Source organism: Canis lupus, chromosome 5 (assembly GCF_011100685.1).
Source record: "Canis lupus familiaris isolate Mischka breed German Shepherd chromosome 5, alternate assembly UU_Cfam_GSD_1.0, whole genome shotgun sequence".
Lineage (NCBI taxonomy): Eukaryota > Metazoa > Chordata > Mammalia > Carnivora > Canidae > Canis > Canis lupus.
The window spans coordinates 31,098,216-31,119,274 of record NC_049226.1 but is presented as its reverse complement, the minus strand read 5'-3'; the positions used below and the strand labels follow the sequence as shown (position 1 = coordinate 31,119,274).

At 55.0% G+C, this 21,059-nt stretch overlaps 1 long non-coding RNA gene across 7 annotated transcripts in view; it reads right to left on the bottom strand.

Annotated features, from left to right (window-relative positions):
• The window catches only part of LOC102156228, a 67,124-nt gene that overhangs the window by 29,629 nt on the left and 16,436 nt on the right, over positions 1–21,059 (bottom strand). The window contains exons 3-7 of one of the 7 annotated variants that reach the window (XR_005359421.1): positions 12,119–12,224; positions 11,481–11,617; positions 11,086–11,204; positions 10,085–10,213; positions 7,753–8,830 (exon numbers count right to left, since the gene is read on the bottom strand). This is a non-coding gene — a long non-coding RNA (uncharacterized LOC102156228). Of the gene's footprint in view, positions 1–7,752; positions 8,831–10,084; positions 10,214–11,085; positions 11,205–11,480; positions 11,618–12,118; positions 12,225–21,059 lie in introns of those variants that run through there. The other 6 variants (XR_005359422.1, XR_005359425.1, XR_005359419.1 and 3 more) reach the window with 6 other exon arrangements.

The window sequence follows — 21,059 nt, the reverse complement described above, 5'->3', positions numbered from 1 at the left end:
CATATGCTCACACATGACACACATGCTTATACAGAGATGACGATAATACGTAATATAACGTGATATGATATCCTCCATACATTTCTCAGCTCTGTCCTTTCAGAAAACCTGAAGGCAGTGACACCCTAACAGCCGTGAACACATCTAGTACCTCCACATTGGCTTCTAAATACCACTTCCACTATGAGAAGAAAGGGCCCTGCGGAGAAAGGTTTGATCCCAGGCCTGGCGAGGTTAGGTGAATCTGAAGCAAGGAAGTGTTGGTAGGATGATGGGGACAAGTCAGGAGGGGCCACGGGACACAGAGCTCCCCCCCGCCCCATCAAATACAATAATGTAAGTATGAAATTGAATGCTGGCAATGACGGGTTAGAATCTATCGAATAAGACGGGAAAGCATGAGTTCGTATAGATATACAAATAAAAATGAAAATGTGATGAGGAATGAAATAGTTGCACCCTTTGAAGCATGGCCTCACCACAGAAGCGTGACAGATGCCATCCTAATGGGGACCGGAGCCACCACCTCCAGCAGTGGGACAAATGGAAGCATGTGCACTACTCCTGCCAACAATGCATAAACGGACCTTCGTCTTGGGGTGGCACAGATGGACCCCAGCACACGTCCTATAACCTTTGGCAACCTCAGGGGAAGGCTGAAGAGTTGTCGGACTGAGGGAGCTGTGGGGATGGGGAGAGCTCCATGCAGCACACAGCGCTGGAGCAAAGCATGTTGTGGACACAGTGAGGGGCACTGGCTCCCGGGATCAGGCGCACCGTCCCTAACCCCCCAGTATTGTGGCTGTGTCCTGGTTGTGCGGACACACACATCGAAGCCAGGGAGGGTGACGAGGCAGTTCAGAAACCTGAAACTTTTACACTACATGTTTGCTTTTCTGTGTGATTACTGTGAGAACAAGTGTTTGCCGAGAGCAGATCCCTGGACTCACCACTGGGGCTCTGACTGAGCAAGTCTAGATGAGACAAGGGTATGTGTGTTGAACTGTCCCCCAGCCAATGCTGATGGGGGTGGCATCTGGACCACACTGTGAGGAGCCAGCCTCTGCACACTGACCCTATCTGGTCCTGGGGCCATCCTTCCAGGTCCTTCCTTCACTGTTCTCCGGATGGCTCCTCCCTCAGACCCTGCAGAGCTAGCTCCTGGGTGCCATTCAGGGCTCAACCCCAGTGCCATGACCTCAGGGAGGCCTGCCATCTGGAAGCTTCCTTGCCCTTTCCAGGCTCCATAGGCTGTGAAATCTGCCCTGTGCCTTCCCTGTCTAGCTCAAAGGCAGCACTGAAGCATCTGTCGTCACAGTGACATCTTTCTCTGGGGCTCTCCGCCTCCCCCTTTTGCCTGTGACCTGGGCCCACGGACAATCAAGGACAATCTCCCTATCCTCAGGTCAGCGAGTTCACAGCTTTAAGTCCATGAAAACCTGATTCCCCTTCACCATGTACCCTAAAATAGTCATGACCTCGGGGGTCAGCATGTGGACCCCTGTGGGAACCATCATTCTGCCTACCACCCCGCCTAGAGGTCTATCACCACCTGGGCCTGTTACTTGCAAACCTGTTTGCTGACCAAGCCTCTGGATGAACTATCTGGCAGCTCCTGGAGGTTCAGCACATCCCAGGTCAGATCCTGGCTTTTATCCTGGCAGAGGCGCGGCTTTGGACCACTTCCCTCCACTGGGCCTGTTCCCTCCACGATTAACCAGTATGTTCCCGACCTGGCTGAAGCCACTCTGGTGGTGACCGAGCACGGGCAGCTGCCTCCCTCTTTACTGAAATGAGGTTTCCTTCTAGAGAAAGCTTCCCGCCCCTGACCACTTCTGTGCTGGTCTCCCTGGGCTGCTGTGACAAAGGGCCACCAACTCAGCAGCTTAAAGCAGTGCACATTCATTCTCTCTCAGCTCTGGAGGTCAGAAGTCCAAAATGAGGTTTCAGAAGCTAAACTCAAGGTGCCAGCAGGGCCGAGTCCTTCCTCGCAGGGACATCTGTCCCTTGCCTCTTCTGCCATATATGGGGCTCCTGACCACCTCCCCATGCTGCTTCCCCCACCGCCTCCCCTTGCAGCCACTCTGACTCCTGCATGTCCTTGGTCTCTGGCTGATAGAGTGGTGTCTCTGGGACGGAGAGTGATGCAGGCCAGGCAGTCACCGCATAGGGACCGCCCACAAGGAGAGCACACAGTGTGTCTGCACTCCTCCCTCCTCCCAGGGACCCAGGGGCCCCCAGCAGCACACTCCAGCTGCAGCTCTTTGGGGACATCCTGCCCTAGGGAGCTTAGCAGAGCCAGGGTAATGCTCGCTGTCACCACCTCCCATGCGGCCCCATCCCTCAGAGACACACCTGCCTGCCTGCCTCATCCACTCGGGTGCCCACAGAGTGGGGAAAGGACATGTGGAGGAGGTGCTTCCCTGGAGCTCCAGGAAAGAGCTGACCTCAAGAGGAAAGACCTACGACATATCACTGGTCAGCACCCCCACAATGGCCTCTTACTTGTCCTTCTAGATCCATCCCGGGGCCTGGCTTTCTCCCACAGTCTGAGAAGATCTGTGGGAGTGTTTGTGTGGTAGGGCCCCCAGGGGGCCCAGCTCACCATCACCATTGTTATGTGATCAAAGCAGGCCTGGCACCTCCGGAGCAGGAGCACAGCCCACCCACCATCCCCGAAATCTACTCCCTCGCCACCACCTGAACCTTCGGGCCCACTTGGTCACTCAAGGACGCTCTACAAGCCAAGCACGGTTCTGGGTACAGAACAGTGGGCACCATACACAGGCCTCCCTCACCCGGCTCAGGCCAGCCCACCTCACAGCTGACTATGGCTTTCCAGCAGACGAGGGAAGGGATGTGGGCAGGATCTATTCCAGGGATGGCTGGGTTCCACATCTGTTCTCTGCTCCCCATCCCAAAGCACCACAGGCCCTCAGACCCTCTGAAGAAAGCTGTGAGCTTGCACCCTTGAAACAGGAACACGCCCCCCACACCCCCCATTTTGCAAATAACTTTGGACACCCAACAGCCTGTGAAGCGTTTGTGGGCTCCTGGTCGGAAACTACTCCTCTCCAGAGGTCTTCCCAATCCCAGCAAACCTCGCCCTCCCAGAGGCCACAGAGCTGGTGACTCACATCTAGGGACCATCGAGGGATGGCCCCACTGGGCACCCGTCCTGCAGGTGTGACGGGTGCAAGTGAACAAGATGGATGCTAAGGCAGGAGCCCTGGACACTTGCCGGAGACAAGGGGCTGGAGACTACTGTGGCTTCTACCTCGTGTGAAAACTACAGTCACGTTCAGATGGATGGGAACCTCAGTGAACGGAGGATTTTCCATCATGTGCTCTGACTTTTAGACCACACTGCGTGGCTGCCATGGAACATCAGCTCCAGGGGGCACTTAGGACTCTGGCTATGGAGCCGGTGATCGAAGCACACCCACACAGCACATCCTCACATTGCGGCCTGATGGGGGCTTGGGGTCGGTGTCTGTGCTCCTGCCTTGACTCTGGGTCTGAAGCCATGGCTCAGGGGCTCCCTCTGTGTAACCCGCGTAGAACTACACACACAGCTCCAGGCATCGGCTCACAGGCCCCCGCCTTCCCACCCTCAGTCCCCCAGGGGCTCAGGACAGCCCCAGGTCACAAACAAGGCCCAGGCCTTCAGGTCCATGGTGGTCCTGCCTGCCTTCTCGGCAACGGCCGGGGGTACCTCAGGTCGCACTGGGTGCCATATTTCCTGCAGATGGAATTTCCCAGCATGTTCCCTGGACTACCACCTGACGGGATCCCCTCGTACCTTGCCAACCCCTCTGCAGCTGCCCTCCAGCAAGCATCTCAGGCTCCACAGCAGGACACGTAAGTTCTCCACACACCACACTGCCTCAAAATCTGCAGGTAAGCTATTTCTTCAAATATCACACCCACACCACCTCCTCCCTTCGCATAACTCTCACTGACTATGGATTCTTTGAGACTCTGCTTTAGGGTCACCTCTCCAGGAAGCCCTCCCTGATGACTCGAGTTGAGCTTCCTTGACCGGGAAGATCTCCACCCTCTATACTTCAAATGAACCTCCTCGGCCCCAACTGCGTGTCTCTACAGGGGCCTCTGTTTCCCTCCATCGCATCATGAACCACTCACCATGGTCATCTTCTCATCCCCCACAGCCTTCTCCACCAGGCTCTGACCCTCTCCAAGTCATGGACGCTGTCATCTGCAAGGACTGGTCCACTTGAGAAAACCATTCCTCTTAGGCAGGCAATCCCAAGGTCTGGCCTAGAGGGGAGCAGGGACTTGCCAGCCCCCAACTCTGTTGAGTCCACCATCAGGGACGTCGGAGGTTCCCCATCCCACCCTGTCCCCCTCTTCTAATTCTGAGCTTGGGGAGGGGAGAATCCACCAAGCATCCCTGTGCCAGAACAGAGCATGTGAGAACGAGACGGGAGGGATCAGGGCATCGAGGGATGGCTACAAGGTAAATTCCTGGATGCGACGCGTTCTCACTGGGGACAGACAAGCAGCGCTAAGACAGACTGGCCCTGGGGACAGCGCTGGCAGAGAATCATTAGGGGTTTCCTGTGCAAATTAAAGTTTGGGGGCTGTTCCAAGCAGGGCACACGTGGAGCAGCTCTACAGCACACAGCTCTTGGGGGACACCCCAGGGTGCAGGAATAGGGTGGTCAGCAGGGAACATGGAGAAGAGGTTGTCCCAGAAGAAAGGGGTCTTCACTGTGAAGACAAAGGACCTAGAATTTGCCCTGCATGCAACAGGGGCTGGGACAGCTCTGTGTGTTATAAAGATGCCACCTGAGAAGGACTTGATCCAGCACCCCCACCATCCACGATGTGTAGCCTCCCTGCTCCTCCTGCACAGGAAGGTCCCAGGAGTCTGGAGACCATGGGAAGTTAGCCCTCTGACCATGATGCTCTCAGGAGTGTTTGTTCAGCTGTGACATGATGAGTGTTCCTGCAGCCTCAATGCAGGAGCTCACCAACATGCAGACAGAGCGACAGGGCCATGTACACCTCCTGGACCCCAGGAACATGCTCAGGTCAGGGAGGGATGGCATGGAAACCAGAGAGAATGTGGCCTCATTGGCTCAAGGATTCAGCCCTGCCAAGGTGAGCAGCGTCCACAAATGCCACAGCCCTCCCCACAGCAATGATCTGACGGGCATCCTGGTTGTGTGGGGGGACACTGGCCCCAAGCAGGGAGGGAAATGAGGGAAGGCACTCAGTGCTGCCAGGCGTCTGCCCCAGCACCGTGCTGGTGTCCACAGTCCCCAGGGCCTACCCCGGAGCCCCAGACCGACCTCTTGGTCTTGGTCCTGCCAGCCTGCGGGTCATCCTCTCAGGAGCAGAAGACTCAGGGTCCACATGGCGGGAAAGGCCCACAGCAGCATCCCAGCCTGTGCCACGGAAGCCACTGGAATGTCACAGTGTCCAGCTCCTCCCTGTCCTCCCCAAGAATCACAGTGTCAGGAACCAGGCTCCCTTCTCTGTGGCCCCACAGTCCTATGTAAGCCGGTCCCACAGCCTGGCTTGTTCAAGGTCAGCTTTTTTCTCTAGTCAAGGAAGCCCTTGAAGGCAATGCCTAGGTCAAGCATGCAGGAGGTGCTCAATAATGACCCCTGAGCCATGGGACTGCAGGCACCCTGCACAAGTCCTGGATCAGGCCTATGCAGGAGCTCATGCAGTGGATGCTCATGCAGTGGGTGCTCCCGCCCTCTCTCCCTGGCTCACCATCAGCCCAAGATCATCTTCCACACCCCTTCTGAACACACAGAACCTCTGCTGCCCGGACGAACCAGAGAACAGCAATCCCAGGAATATCACTGAGAGCATCTACTCCTCAACAAAGGAAGGCACTCCTGTCTCCAGGAAAATATATGTCGTTCCTGGCCGGTCGGATCCACTGGCTGAGGCACTGTGACACCACCAGACACCCTTTCCAGAGCATGCACTGAGCATGGGTGACACACCACCCACTGCGCCGGGTACCATGGTGAGTAAGCGTGGACTCCCACACTGGAGGCGAGGCGAGGCGAGGCGAGGCTTCCATCAGGTCTAGGCCTGGGCAGATCTCAAGAACACATCCCTCCATGCTCACGGAAATTCTGTCCACGATGGAAAGAACCGCACCAGGTCTGCCTGTGATGACGAGCCAGCGAGAGCTGTCAAATGCCAAGGAAGGCAGTTGTTTGTTTAATTTTGTTATCTGGTTTTCCTTCCAAGAGACTGAAACTGGATACGAACAGTGGAAGGATATTTTTAAATATTCAGACCAAACGGTGGCATTTGAATGAAAACTTTTGCTTGGAGATTTTACAAGTTCCATTTTGTGCCAAAAGATACACTTAATTTTTTTTTTCTTTAGCTGTTTTTATTCTTTAACTTATTGATTGATTTGGATACCCAAAAAAGTGCATGAGCCTGTCTTCCAAGCACCAGGAAAAGCACCGTGTGTGGCGGCAGCCTGAAGACGCAGCCCCCATCCTCACCACCACCCTGTCAGCCTGAGGCCACTGTCAGCACCGTGACCCATGGGGACTGACTTCCTGCAGCTGCAGAAACAAGTCACCACACGCTCAGCACCTGGAAGCAGAACCAACTTATTCTCTCTCAGCTCTGGAGACACGGGTTCTAAAATGCAGGTGTCAGGGGCCGCATCCCTTCTGGACGGCCTGGGCAAGATCAAGGGTCCAGCAGCACCTTGCCCTTGGCTCTAGGGCCCTTCTCCACCTTCAAAGCAGCAGAGGAGAAGCTCCACCTCTGCTTCCCTCCCTCCTGCTCTCATACACACAGGGACGTGTGTGAGCACACCTGTATACATAGGCACATGTGAGCACACAGGCACACATGAGCAAACACATGCAAGCATATATATGCAAACGCACACATGCACATGTGAGCACACACCTCCGCTTCCCTCATCACACCTCCTCTGACACAAACCCTCCTGCCCACTCACCCGCTTAGGAGGGTCCTCAGGAGCACCTGTTGCCCATCCGAACAATCCAGGACAATCTCCCCACAGAACCTAATTCAATCACACCCACAAAGTCCCTTCTGCAGAGTGAGGAGGTCACAGTTTGGGGCATTAGGATGCGGCGTGTTTGGTAGGCTATGACTCCATCTGGCACAGGCCCCATCCAGCTCCAGAGGGGTGGTGCTGTTACAGTCTCTGGGGCCTTGGGCTGACCCCCTGGGTCTTGTGGTAGCCGGCAGAGGCTCATTCACCAAGTCCCAAGATGCCCCGTGTATGTGGCTCCCAGCAGTGTGCTGCCCCTCTCTGGCCCTCAGTCTCCCTTTTGTGCCAGGACAGACACGGGATTCCAGTTCTGCCCTCCAACTCCAAGACCGCTCAGCCAACAGGCTGACCAGGGAAGGCCCAGTCTGCTGCTTGTCGGCCGGCAGTGAGGACAGCCGTGTCCAGAGAGAAGCCATTTGCTCAGGACCCAGTAGTGGGAATGATGAAGTCATTATGTGTTCTAATTAAATCAGCACAAATTTAATTTGGATGTAAAACATCCAAGAGGGGCAGTCTGAGTGGCTCAGCAGTTTAGTGCCTGCCTTCAGCCCAGGCCCTGATCCTGGAGACCCGGCATCAAGTCCCACGTCAGGCTTGATTCATGGAATATGATTCTCCCTTTGCCTGTGTCTCTGCCTCTCTCTCTCTCTCTCTCTCTCTTTCTGTGTGTGTGTGTGTGTGTGTGTGTGTATGTCTCACTAGTGAATAAATAAAATCTTAAAAAAAAAAAAAATCCAGGAGCACTGCTCTCCAAGGCCTCCAGGAGGGAAGGTGCCCTTGGGGACCCAGGAAAGGGCCACTGTGCACTGTGACCACCGGCCCCTCCATGGGGCAGGGAAGGGTCAGTGACAGCCCAGCAGAGGACCCCAGCTCCCCACCTGGACATCCCAACACAGTAGAAGGAAAGGGAGAGCCTGGGGGTGTAGGGATGGTGACCAAGCAGGCCATGGCTCCAAGACGGGAATGCAAGCCACCTGGCAGGGTGGCTCTGAGATGCTGCCAGAGGAATGCCCCTCGCCATGCTCCACCGGAGACAAACTCCAGTGACACATCTCCCCTCGATCTCCTGACCTCAGGGTTCACCAATCTCAGAAAACACTCCTGCTGGTGCCTACTTTGCTACGGGGGAAAATCCTCATAATAAAGATTCCTGGCTAATAACAAGCACCCTGTATCATGGAAATTTTGCAGACATTTTTCCACAATAAAAATGAAAAAAAGTTCTCTACGAAGGTTTCTGTTCTGCTGCATTTACCACCCCTGGGAAGAAGATGTGATAGAACTTGACTCCGTTTTAAGGCCATCCTGGGGAACGGAGATGCTGTCAATGCAAGCATGAAGGAGTCATGGGGACAGAAGTCAGAGATGGAGACCATGATATTCAAATAAATGTTATTATTTGAAATTGGATTTGTGGCAGCAGCTAGAACAGTCAATGCGGGGACCATGAAGGTCACACCTGCAAACAGCGAGGACACCTTGAGCCCTGCTGCCTGAAACTGCAGCTTCCACGGGCCTGGTCCTCCCAGATTCCTCTCAAGGTGGCTTTTACCTGAGAATACCTTCATCCTCAAGGGAAGGATCAGTGACCACACAGGGACAGACAGGACAAGGCTGACACGCAGGGGCAAGCAGAGATGGGAGAGGAGGTGCAACCCATCGGCTAAACACAGAACGCAGCCACCAGGCAAGCCTGTGAGTAGTGTCAGGAGGTCCCAGCAGACGTCCTGGGAGAGAAGGTTGGAGAAACAGTCTCCTCTGGGGGCACAGACAGTGGGCAGGAGACCAGGCAGCCTGTTTATTGAAGGAACAGATGAATTATGAATGAATGAATTCCCAAGCACATCACTCTGGGCCAGCTCAGGGCTGAGCCCTCCAGCCTGTCGTGGGCTCTCCAGAAGGAGGTCGCCCAAACCTGCCCTCCTCCAGAAGCCTCCAGACACCCTCCATGCAGACTCTTCTGACAGCCCCAGGCATCCCTTACTAACCCGTCCTGATGCCCGGCTGCCCTCGGGGTGAGCGGCACTTCACCCGACAGCTACTTCTGGAGTTCCCTGGTCAGCTTCCTCTCAGCCCCGCAGCCCAGCAGCTGCCATGCCCTCTTCATCCCACCTTCCTGCTTCCTTCTTCCACCTTAGAGCAAACTCGCCCATCTCGGCTGGCTGCCTCCAGACCTGCCCTCTGTAGCAGGCAGGTCCCACCCATCATGCTGCAGTAACAAGCAGCCCCAATTTTAGGATCTGACAGCAGCCACTCCCCACCACAGGGTCCAGCGTGCACAAATGTGTGGACGCCTCATCCTCTGCGAGGTGGGGCTGGCCCTGGCACCCGCTCCAACCAGCCCACATCCGACCTCCCAGCGTGTGGCTGCAGGGCATTCATGGGCTGTGCCTGCCTCCATCTGTGCCTGGAGGCCTCAGTTACAACTGCCCGGAGTAGGGCTGGAAAGCCAGGTGCCCTCTGGGTGACCTGGACGTCCACTCTGGGACAACGAGGTGCAGGGGAGGTACCTGAACCATCCTTCTGTAATGAACCCAGAAATGTGTACAGAGAGAGAGGCGGGACACCCAGCCCCGCTCCCAGCAGACTGCAGACCCACTGGAATTTAACCAAATGCCAGTGTCCCCAGCAGTGGGGACTGCTGTCACTCTGCCCTCACAGCACCCACTCCCTGCCCCTGCCTCTTTCCTCAGGACATGCTATGAACCTTTCAGGTCACTCACAGAAAACTGAACAGTGACAAGTGGTTTCGATGACAGCATCCCCTCCTCTAAAACCTGCTGTGGCTCCCCATAGTTGAGGAGGTGAACAAGCAGCCCAAATGGCTTTGTTAACCAGACCCCATGGCATTTCGGGCGCTGACACAGGCTTCCTGTAACCCCATGGCAATCACAGGTAAGAGGGAAGACATTCTCAAGTTGTGGATGGGGAAAGTCAGGCCCCACAAGGTGAGGAGTCACAAAGCCTCACCAGCAAAGCCAGAGTGGAACCCTGGTCTTATGATATCAAATACTCACAATGAGATCAGCCTCACCAGGAGCTACTCACCAACAGCTTCCTCGAGTGCACATGGTTCCATGCACCCGTCCCAGGGAATGCGGCGTGAACAAGGGATGCTCCCTCCTTCCAGCTCCTGCTGTCCTGCTTCCAGCAGAGGCCCTGGTTCAGTGCCCACTGCTAGAACCCAGGGGTCAAAACCAGGGTAACATGTCATTTCCCACCAGTGTGGGGTGACCAGGCAGGGACACATGAACAGATGCACTCAGCTAGCTGTGGGGGACGGGTAAGAACTGCTCTCCCACACGCTGGGCAGATGGCCAGCAGGCCAGGTGGCACCTCATCTCTATCAGCATGGCCAGGACCTCTTGTAGTTTGGTGGCAGGATTCCAGGAAAGTGAGATGGACTCTCAGGGGCCAGCCCAGAACTGCCAAGGTGTCACTCCCAGCACATTCTGTGTCAGAGTGGACAGCAGGGCCAGCCCAACATTACAGGAGGGGATGAGCTCCAACCGTGTGACCCGAGGCAAGTTTCACAGCCTCCCCACCTCAACCATAGAACTGAGGCTATGCAATGGAATCAGGGTTACTGCAGCAGCTGAAGTAAGGAGGGGGGTGTTTACAGTAAGGCTCTCAGAGTGAGCGATGGATGCTGTTATCGATCCCAGACAATCCCGTAAGACACAGCTATGCCCCGGCCAAGGCTCACACAGCTAGTGATGGAGGGGATGGTCAATCCACCCACACAGCCTTCTGCCCTTTACAGTCAGGCTCTGCTCCCTTCTGTGTCATCTTGAAAAGACCTGATGTCTCTGAGACTCAATATTCCCATCTATAAGTGAGGACAGGAATAATTCATGCTTCATGAGGTTATGTGACACTGAGGGAGTTATCATACAGAGGCACATAGAACCACCCCAAATAATAAAAAATAAAATCTAGAGCCAGTATCTTGAGGTTCAAATTCCAGCTCTGCTGGCTGTGTGAGCCTGTGTACATTACTTAACTTCTCTTTGCTTCATTTCTCTCTAAAACAGAATAACAGCACCTACCTCGTACGGTTGATACAGACGCTGAATGTGTTAGAAAGAAAGCACTTAGACTGGTGTCCTGCACGTGGTAAATGCTGAGAAACAGCTCAGACGTGCCGGGCTTGGGCCCAATGTCATATCTGTGGAATTCCAGAATCTACATTCAACTGCACCTCAAGAAATGCAACTCAGTAACACCCACACATCAGGACCAAGGAATACCCACTGGGCGGTAAGAGGAACCCAGAAACACACAGCCAAGTGCAATGTGGCACAGCCGCCAGTAGGTGTGTACTGAGATCAGCCTGTTCCACCCTGAACCGCAGAAAGTGGGGCTGCCCACCAGCTGACGGCTTGGTGCTTGGTTCCCTGGCCTGCGCCCAGGGATGGGAGAAAGACCAATGGGCGCTGCTTACCTTCATAGTGAGAACACAGGGCTCCTTTGTTCTGCCTGTGAGTTGTGATTTCATGATGCAACTTGCTTCCAAAGCTGCCATGGCCCAAGTCTGGCCAGAAACAGGATCCCAGGCTCCTGCTGAGAACTCCAGGTCCCCTTGGGAGAGGAGAGGGAAACACAGGACCCAGACTGGAAGATGGGGTGTGGGGTCACCCGGCCGTCCCTGTGCCCATGGCCAACGGTGTGTGCCAGGGTGAAGGCTGAGCCCCTCTGCAGCCCTACTTAATGCTTACTGAGCACCTGCTATATGCCCACCTTCCTCCAGGCCTGTTTAAGTCAACATCTATGATCCTGAGAATCCCATGGAGCAGGTGCCACTACTCTCCCCATTTCAGGAACCTGGACACAGAGGCTCAAAGGTCAGCAGACAGGCCAGAGGTCATTTTTAGACCAGTAAGTGGTGGGCAGAGGCTAGACCCAGGCCAGCATTGATTCCACACCAGAGGCAGAGTGAGGTTGTAGGTCAGGGTGGACTCTGGAGCCACACCACCTGGGCACCAAGCCCGAGTCTGCTGTCTATAGGGTGTGTGACCCTGTGCACTTTCCCTCTGTGCCCACAGCTCCTCGTCTACAATATGGGCCAAAGAGAACTCTTACTTCTTAGAGCTGCTGCATCCTGCAGGTCCCTACAAGTCCCCTTTCTGAATACAGGGAAGGGTTTCTGGGCTGGGGGCTCTCAAAGGTATCGGCATCACCTGGAAACCTGTCAGAAAAGCAGATTCTTGGTCCCTTCCCAGGCCTGCTGACTCAGAGACCACTGTGGGCCCAGCCATCCATGTTTCCTGTGCCCTCCAGGGATTCTGGGAGCGTGACCCTGTCTGAGAACCACCCATCTGGGCAGTTACATTGGCGTGGGTTTTTGAACTGGGCTTATCTCAGTTCAAACCTTGGCTAAGCCCTTCTGCAGGGAAAGTTGGGTAAGTTCTGGAACTTTCTGCCCTATGGTGGTCTTAGAGATAAAATAAGGATCATCATCTTACCCTGGAGATCTTAGTCAGGGTCAAAGAGGAGAAAGCAGTGGTAAAGGGCTTATTAAACTGTGGAGTGCCACCCAAGGTCACCAAGTCACACTCTCCTCTGTGTGTCCCCTGCAGAGCCTCCCTCCCTGATGCCCTTGGGTCTGGGGTGACATGGGAGGTGAAGACATGGAAACACATTCACATCTCTGCCCTGCCCCCATCACCCAGCCGCCAGCAGAGCCTGGAGCTGCATGCTGGAGCTGCAGTTTGAGCAGGAGCCTCCGGACACAGGCGGCCCAGCACCTGTTCCCATCCCCGGCCAGGTTTCACAGCCACCCTCCAACCCTGGGCTGGCCCGAGCCTGGCTGTGGCTCCAGGTCGAGCTCCTGAAACCGGCTGCTCTTGAAGACAGCACAGCATCTGAGTCCTGAGTCCCTAAAGAGTGTACTGGGGATGGTGGGAGTGGAAAGGCCAGGCTTCTGACAGCCTGGGCCCCATGCAGAGCTCTCCCAGAGCCAGAGCAGGTCTGGAGTTTGCTATCCACTGGCCAGCGGCCACACGTTCCCCTGCCCTCCGCAGCCATCTGTCTGCAGGCAGATCAGTCCCACAAGACTCCGCCAGGTCAGGAAGCCACCACAGGCCCCCCAAGTGAACCTTCCTACTCCTGGGCTCCTGGGAGGGTTTGGCAAGACCTGCTCACTGCCCCTGAAAGGCTCTGACCACTGAGGCTCCAAGGAAGATGGAGCCTCACTCTCCCACAGCAGGCAAAGCTGTCCCCTGCTTTATGCTGCTGTGCAGAAGGGCCCAGAACAAGGGGCTCCCCAGGGCCGGCCCAACAGCCGGAATGCCACAGGGTAGAAGGTTCTCAGGTCACTCCCTCCCGAGAAGCAGGGCTTCAACCCTCACATAGCTGCTTCTGGTGTTCCATGCTCCAGGCCCTGGGCCTCATTCCATCGTGGGGAGGTGGCACCTCACAAAGCCAGCCACTGCCCCACCAGCGGGTCTGCCTGAGGCCGGCTCATGCTCAGGGGCCTATGTTGGTGAACAGCCATCCTGAAGCTCTTAATCATTGGGGGCCCAGCCCTGCGGAGGGGAGGGAAGTATAGCCAGGGGGCGAGGAAAGAAGCTGAGCTGCAGAAGCGCTCACACAGCTCTGGAGCCGGGACCACGTTGTGCAGCTCCACTGAGCTGGGGCACGATCACGGGATGCAGATCGCCCCGGGAGGGGGGCAGGCCCCTGGGGGAGGTGTCCTTCTGCAGGGGGCAATCCTCTAGAAGAGGAGCAACAGGTGAGCGACCAGCCTACAGACCCCCAGCAGCAGGGGACTTGCCCTCCATGTCCCACAGCATCTACCCTAGGCCCCTGAGAACACAGAGTGAAGTGGGGCCAGCATTGTCCTGCTGCTCCTGGGCCAGCAAGGCGGCTGGAGGAGACGTGGGGGAGATCTCCCAGACCCCACCATGGAGGCAATGACACATACCACAACCACCCAGGGAAGGATTCTGAAGGCACCCAAGGCAAAGCTGCTCCAAGTGCTTGTGACCTACCAGTGACATCTCTAGGGGGAAACCAACTCAAAGTTGTGCCCACTGTTTACCCATCATGAATCACTCCTGGGCTGGGGTGCAATGTCCCAGACCCGACTGGTCATCTGGTACCAGTGACTTGGAATCCAGCAGCCTCAGGCACAGGACCAAGAGACACTGGCAAAGTGTCTCTTGGTACACAGAAGATGCATGGGCTTTGAAGCAACGGTCTCAATTTCAAGTCCTGGCTCTGCCACTTGCCTGCTATGTGACTCTGAACAAGTTACTTGACCTCTCTGAACTTCCACTTCCTGCCCTGTAAAAGGGGGGCCATGATAGCCACTTAGGGGGCTGTAGATAGGGTTAAATGAGACATGAGCTGTCCAGTTACTACATCTCACAGAAAGAGTTAACTGTCATGAAAGAGAGCACACACACAAACTCCCCTTGCTCTGTGTTTGCTGAGCCTCATGGTGCTCCAGGGCCTGTGCTAAGGCTTCTGCTGGGGAGTGCAGAGAAGAGAGAATCCTGGGCATGCCCTCAGGGAACTCTCAGCCTGGTCCAGACCACGTAGCACCCTCATGAAGGGGTAAGGACAGCAAAGTCCCCTTTCCCATTTCAGACTGAATCCCATAGCAACCTCACACAGGAGATAGTTTTAATCCCTGTTACAGTTTACAGACGGGAGAACCAAGGCTTCAAGAAGACAGGGACTTGCCTGTGCTCGGAGGAAGAACAATCCAGCCCTGAGGAAAGGAGGGCAGAAAAGCGTGTGTCTACAGGAAATCCGGGGGCCAGATGCTGGCATGTCCTCATCCTCCTCCCAGTCCAAGGTTCCCAGCTCTGCTCCTTGGGACTCCAGGGCTCTGACAGAACCCTGACGTGATGGAGGGGCTGCAGAGCCCGCTGTGGGGCTGGTGAGGGCCACACTTCAGCTCACCCCTCGCCCTGCCATGGGCAGAAGCCCTACAACTAACAACACGTGTTTTCCTGGGCAGGCTACTTCCTGGGCAGGCCAAAACAAGGGGGCTACAGGTGTGGCCCGAGGCAGGCACACACCCCACCTCCTGTGGCACTTGCTTGAGCTTAGCACCCGGCAGCTCTGGAGCTGGGTGAGCACTGGGCATGAGCTGGCAGCTGTGTGGCCCAGGTGGTCTACACCTGCTGCAGCCTCCCCACCACCCCCAGGGCTCCACCAGCATCTGAGTAGGAAAGCAACAAACACCTTGTGGCTGGGAAAGGTGGAGCCTGTGGGAAAGGCGTTGAAATCAAGAAGCACAAGCTGGGATCCCTGGGTGGTGCAGCGGTTTGGCGCCTGCCTTTGGCCCAGGGCGCGATCCTGGAGACCCGGGATCGAATCCCACGTCGGGCTCCCGGTGCATGGAGCCTGCTTCTCGCTCTGCCTGTGTCTCTGCCTCATTCTCTCTCTCTCTCTCTCTCTCTCTCTCTCTGTGACTATCACAAATAAATAAAAATTAAAAAAAAAAAAAAAAAAAAAGAAGCACAAGCTGCTCCTCCTCTGCGTCCACTTCCTTCCCCGTCCCCGCTGGCCAGAAGCCCACACACCTATCCCTGCAAACCCAGCGCCTGGCAAAGCCCACTCCCAGGGGGGGTAGCCGGGCTCTCAAATGAGCAGAGGCTGTTGTGTTAACCTGTTATCACCAGGTTCAGGGCTCCTGGCAGCACCCCCTCTGCCCTGGACGTGGACCCCAGCCGGGCCACAGCCCATCCCACAGGAGGTCCCTGCTCAGAGGGAGCCAAGGTTTGGCTTCTCTTATCCCTGTTTTTGGAGACGCACTTGTTCCCTGGGGCGACTCATGGGTCACTACAAACCTGGCAGCTTAACACCCAGTAAGCTGCCCCCTCACAGCTCTGGGGTTCACAATCAAGGTGTCACCAGTGCCATGCTCTCTGGGGGCTCTTGGCCAACCAGTCTCTTGCCTCTTCCAGCTTCTGGAGGCTGCCCAGGGTCCTGGCCCCATGGTCACACTGCCTTCTCCAGGCCCAAACAAAGGCCCTCATGCCTTCCATAACGATTCTGTGGTGGCATTGGGGCCTACCAACAGCCCAGCATAGACTCCTCCTCCCGAGAAGCTTACTTCAGCTTCCTCTCTACCACAGCACTCCTGGGGCCCCCACCGAGGCTGTTAGGACTCCCGCACAGAGGCTCTCAGCCAGCCCAGCTGAGAGTTCAGGGAGGTGGAGTTCAGGCCAATGAAGGCTTGCATCCTCTGGGGTCAAGCGGTCCACTAATCTGAGCTGAGCAGCATGTCCCCAGCCAAGGAGCCACACACGCTGTGCCCTCCACTTGAACACTACATCCCTTGGTCTGGTCAACTGCCGCTCATCCCACAGGCTCATCTTACACTGTCCTACAGGGGAGGCCCCCCCACAACACGAAGTTAGACTCCCCTACACCTTGTCGGCCCCTATCGTGTTTGCACCAAAGATGTATGTGCACGGTCACATGTGTAAGCACACCGTGTCCCCACTAGACTCAGACACTGAGGAAAGACCACTCAGTCCTGCATGAAGAAACAAAAGATGGTCTTCTGGGGTCTCTTGCATCCCTCTAGAAATAAAGAATTCAGCAGCTCCTGAAAAGCCTACCCGTCCCTCCTTGGCTCTGATGTGCAGAAGGCGACCCCAATTCCACTTCTGTAAGTGGCCCTTCTCTGTACGACAGCCCCATCCTATCGTCTGTGCATGGGGGACAGCACCAAGAGCCCCCGCGTGGCTTGGAGAATGATCTAGAATACACTCAGTCTTCTCCACGCTCTCTGACCTTCTGAAAGGTCTTCACGTTTTGGCTTTATCTATGACCCAACCCACAGGCAACATCAACACAAGACAGCAGAGTAGAGTTTAGGAGGAAAGCAAAAGCTCATTAATTTTCAGGAAAATGCAAGTGAAACCAAAAATGTGATCCTACTTTTTAGCTTCCAAATGTAACAAGATTGATAAGACACAGTACCAGCCAGGGTGTGCAGAAAGGGGCACTCACAAAGCCTGTCGGTGGAGCCGTGATTTATTTCAACCATTCTGGAAAACCATCTAGTGGGAGTTATTCAAGTTGAAGACATGGAGTCCCTCTGACCTAAGAGCAGTGCTGCTTCTGGGAATCTCTCCAACTGAAATAAAAGCGCCAGCCCAAAAGATGCATGAGCAAGAATGTTCATGGTAGAAGTGTCTGTAGCAGAAACACAGAACTGACAGCCCCACGTTCTCTGGACTACAAAACATCCATTACAGTGCAGGTTCATCTATGTAACCTGACTTGCAGAGAGGTGCACAAAATATTGAGTGGGGAAAAACAACAAGAAGTACTATGAACAGTACGGTTTTGTTTTTTAAAAAAGCAGTAGTAAATGGAGCATCTGGGTCCTGCTGTATCTGGAGGCAGCAGGACAGCAGGGACAGCAGGGGCCTCGGCATGCCAGCCCCACGTTTGGGTATGGGGCACACAGGCGATGGTGGCCAGGAAGGTCCAGGGCCCGGCTCCCAGAGCAGGCAGGACAGAACTACCCACCGGGGACCATGCTTGCAGCTCACACCCTCAGAAGAGCCCCTCTGGGGCCTGGCTCTCCCTGCAGGACAGGTTCTGCCCCTCTCCAGGCAGCTGTGTCAGCATCATCACAGGCCAGAAGACACAGACACGGAGACAGCACACGTGCTCATACACACATACACAGAGGCTCACACACAAGCACACACGTGTGTCCACCCACCCACATCAACATGGTAAGGACCCGTGTGAACAGGCACAGTTGTGGGCAGACAGCATGCCGTGGACAGCAGACTGCCAGCGCCCAAGGCCACCCTAAGCCTGGAAGCTAAACAACTGCTAGGCAGGCAGCGCCTCCAGCCCATCGGCCAGTGAGTCCAGCCCCGTGGAGAGATGTGGCAGGCACTTCCCCAGCACAACTCCTGACTGCCGCTCTACCTGAGCCCACCACCACTCGGAACCAGGAGGCCAGGAGGCCGAGGTAGGTGTTCAGGCGAAGAGCAGTCAGAAGCCTCAACTCTGAGTCAATCCCGTCCTATATTAGTTAAACCTGCAGTCCTTCCATCGGTAAACCTCACAGCTTAACAGATACTCCAATAGAGATAGTTACGACAACGTCCCCAAACTGTTAGCTGTTGCCGCCTCTGGGACAGGATTGGGGAGAAGGGACTCCACTCTGCAGACTTCTGTGTCCATTGCATGTTTACAATGAGCACCTAATCCTTCTGGAATTTACAACTGTTACAGAGACTAGCTGTTCTCTGGATGTCATGACCGGGGCCACGTCCTTTACCTTAGAGGATCCTGACAGTGGAGACCCGAGGGAACAGAGAAGCCCCTGTGGCCTCATGCCCTCAGGGCTCTAGAAAGGCCCAGACAGGGGATCCCTGGGTGGCTCAGCGGTTTAGTGCCTGCCTTTGGCCCAGGGCGCGAACCTGGAGTCCCGGGATCGGGTCACGCATCGGGCTCCCGGCGTGAAGCCTGCTTCTCCCTCCTCCTGTGTCTCTGCCTCTCTCTCTCTCTCTCTCTATCATAAAATAGACAAATAAATCTTTAAAAAAAAAAAAAAAAAGAATGAAAGAAAGGCCCAGACAGGAGAGGGCACGGAGGCATTTCTGAGCAGCCTCAAAGCACTTACTGGCAGAGCCAGGGAGGACTGCCCTGGGCTCCTGGCACCCAGCCCCTGCTCCTGCCCGCATGAGCCGCAGTCCTCTGCACACTGACGGATGGAGGGGGCCCAGCTGGACCTCCCCTGGGGTCGGCAATGGTTCAGAGCTGCATCTTAGCTGCCCATGGCCCCTAGCGGCCACCCAGGGCTGTCTTCTCTGGGACAGAAGCCATCACTGCAGGGAGGTGGTTGCTGTCATCTCTCCTCAGAAACAGATAAGACCTGGATGAGGTGTGGCACATGGAGGGGGCACCTGTCCACAACCAGTGTCTCTGGGTCTGCAGGATACCAGGCCCCCCTGATGTGGTGACCACCATTAGCCTCAGCTCCCCCTCCTGGCTAAGCATCTGGCATTTCAGGCACGTGGCATGAGCGCCGGGACCAACACCCACCCTCACAGCTGTCACGGGGCTTCTCAACCAGGGTTCAAAAGGCACAGGCATGTGGGCTCAGGCCCCAGATCCTCGGCTGGTTCTGATGTGTGATCCACGGACAGCCCGTTCTTGGTGGTGTATATGCTGGACCTTCTGTTTGCCCCTTCCCTCACTGTGACCCTGCGGTAGGGCCTTGTCTGCAGGTCGCACTTGTATATTATTTCAGATGAACCTCCTTTGGACTAAAGTGCCCCAAAGCGGCAGGCCTGGGAGGTGGTTGGGGGCTCACTTCCTTCTGGCATCCCTCTGCATTGGATGTGGGCGGGAAACCAGTCTCTGTGGAAGGAGCAAACCTGCATTGCCTCACCTAAGTCCCTCAAGCCAACAGTCAGTTCCAGCAGTGAGCCACCGACCTTACAAGGATCAAAGGCAAGGACTTCAAGCTGCTTGACATTCCCTGGGAATGTTAAAACACCAGTCCATGTCAACCAGACTTTCCCACTCTCAAGGCTTCCAGAACACTCCACTGGGTGAACTTCCAGTTGAGTCATCATGAGTGGAACATAGCCACGTCTAGCCTCTCACCATCCAGGACACGACTCACCCCTGGTAGCTGCTCACTGCTGCATGTTGCCCTCCAGCAACAAGAGCTTAGTCCTGGCTTCCCTAGCTGCACCCATGGGCCACCCAGCTCACCCAGAAACCAGGGCCAGAATTGCAGAAGGAGCATCCCCCAACACCACGTGTGGCTCTGGACACTCATCCAGAGCTGTGTCGCCGAGGCCCTATAATCAGAGCAGGCTCAGGGCAGTGCCAGTCAGCTCCCCCAGGCAGGAGGGGCCCTAACCCAGATGGGTGTGGAGTGCAAGCAGACTCAGCTACGCTGTCCTCACCACCTGCAGACACAGCTGGGAAAAGGATTCAAAGTCAACAATCTTTCACATTACGCTTATCCACTTGGCTGTCTTTTAATGACAAAAATGACATATGCCAAAAGCAAACAATGAGGCACAAAAAGAAGCCAATCTCCCTCCCTGTCAGCAGCACTCTGTTGCCCGGGTCACTGTCCCAGGGTGATGGCCAGTGGCATGCCGTGTCCCTCCCACTTCCTCTGTGCCTGTAAACATGCAAACACATATGTTTCCGTGTTCTTTTCCACTGAAAATGAAGTCATGCACTTAGGAAACTGAAATGTCTTTTAACAAGTATCTTTCTAGATCAGAAGATACAGATGTGAGTTGTTCTTTTTAACAAGTGTCTGCTAGTCCATATAGGTAAACCACACATTATTAAAACATCCTCCTCCTCGTCGGCGTTTTAGTCAGGATCCTCCAGAGAAAAAGAACAAACAGGAAGCATACAGAGAGAGAAATTTATTTCAAGGAACAGACTCATGTGACTGTGACGGCTGGCAAGTCTAAAATCTGGCAAGTGAGGCCGGCAGGCTGCAGGCCCATGGGAGTTTCAGCTTGAGCCAGAAACAGTCAGTGAGCAGAATTCCTCCCCCTTCTGGGCAGGGGAGTCTTTCCTATAAGGGTCTTCAACTGATTGGATAAGGCTCACCCACTTCATGGAGGATAATCAATGTTTCAAAGTCTACTGATTTAAGTCTTAATTTCATCTAAAACATACATACACACACCCTCCACAGAAATATTCAGAATAATGTTTGGCAAAGTATCTGGGTACCAGGGCCTAGTCAGGTTGACATAAAAAATTAACCATCTCGGCAAGCATTCAAACATTTACTGAATCATCACTAATTGGGAAATTCTAGACTGTAATATTTTTGTCCACATAATTTTCTTTAATCTTCTCAATAAACCATGAGGTACACAGAACTGCCCTACCACACCCACCACGAATGAGGCTCAGAATTCAGGTTTGTCTAACAACATGATCTGAGCGCTTACCAGCTCCTCCCTGTAAGGTGGGTTCGACAGCAGCGCCGGCCGACAGGGTTGCTGTGTTGTAAATACACATGCAGACAAAGTGCCTGGCACTC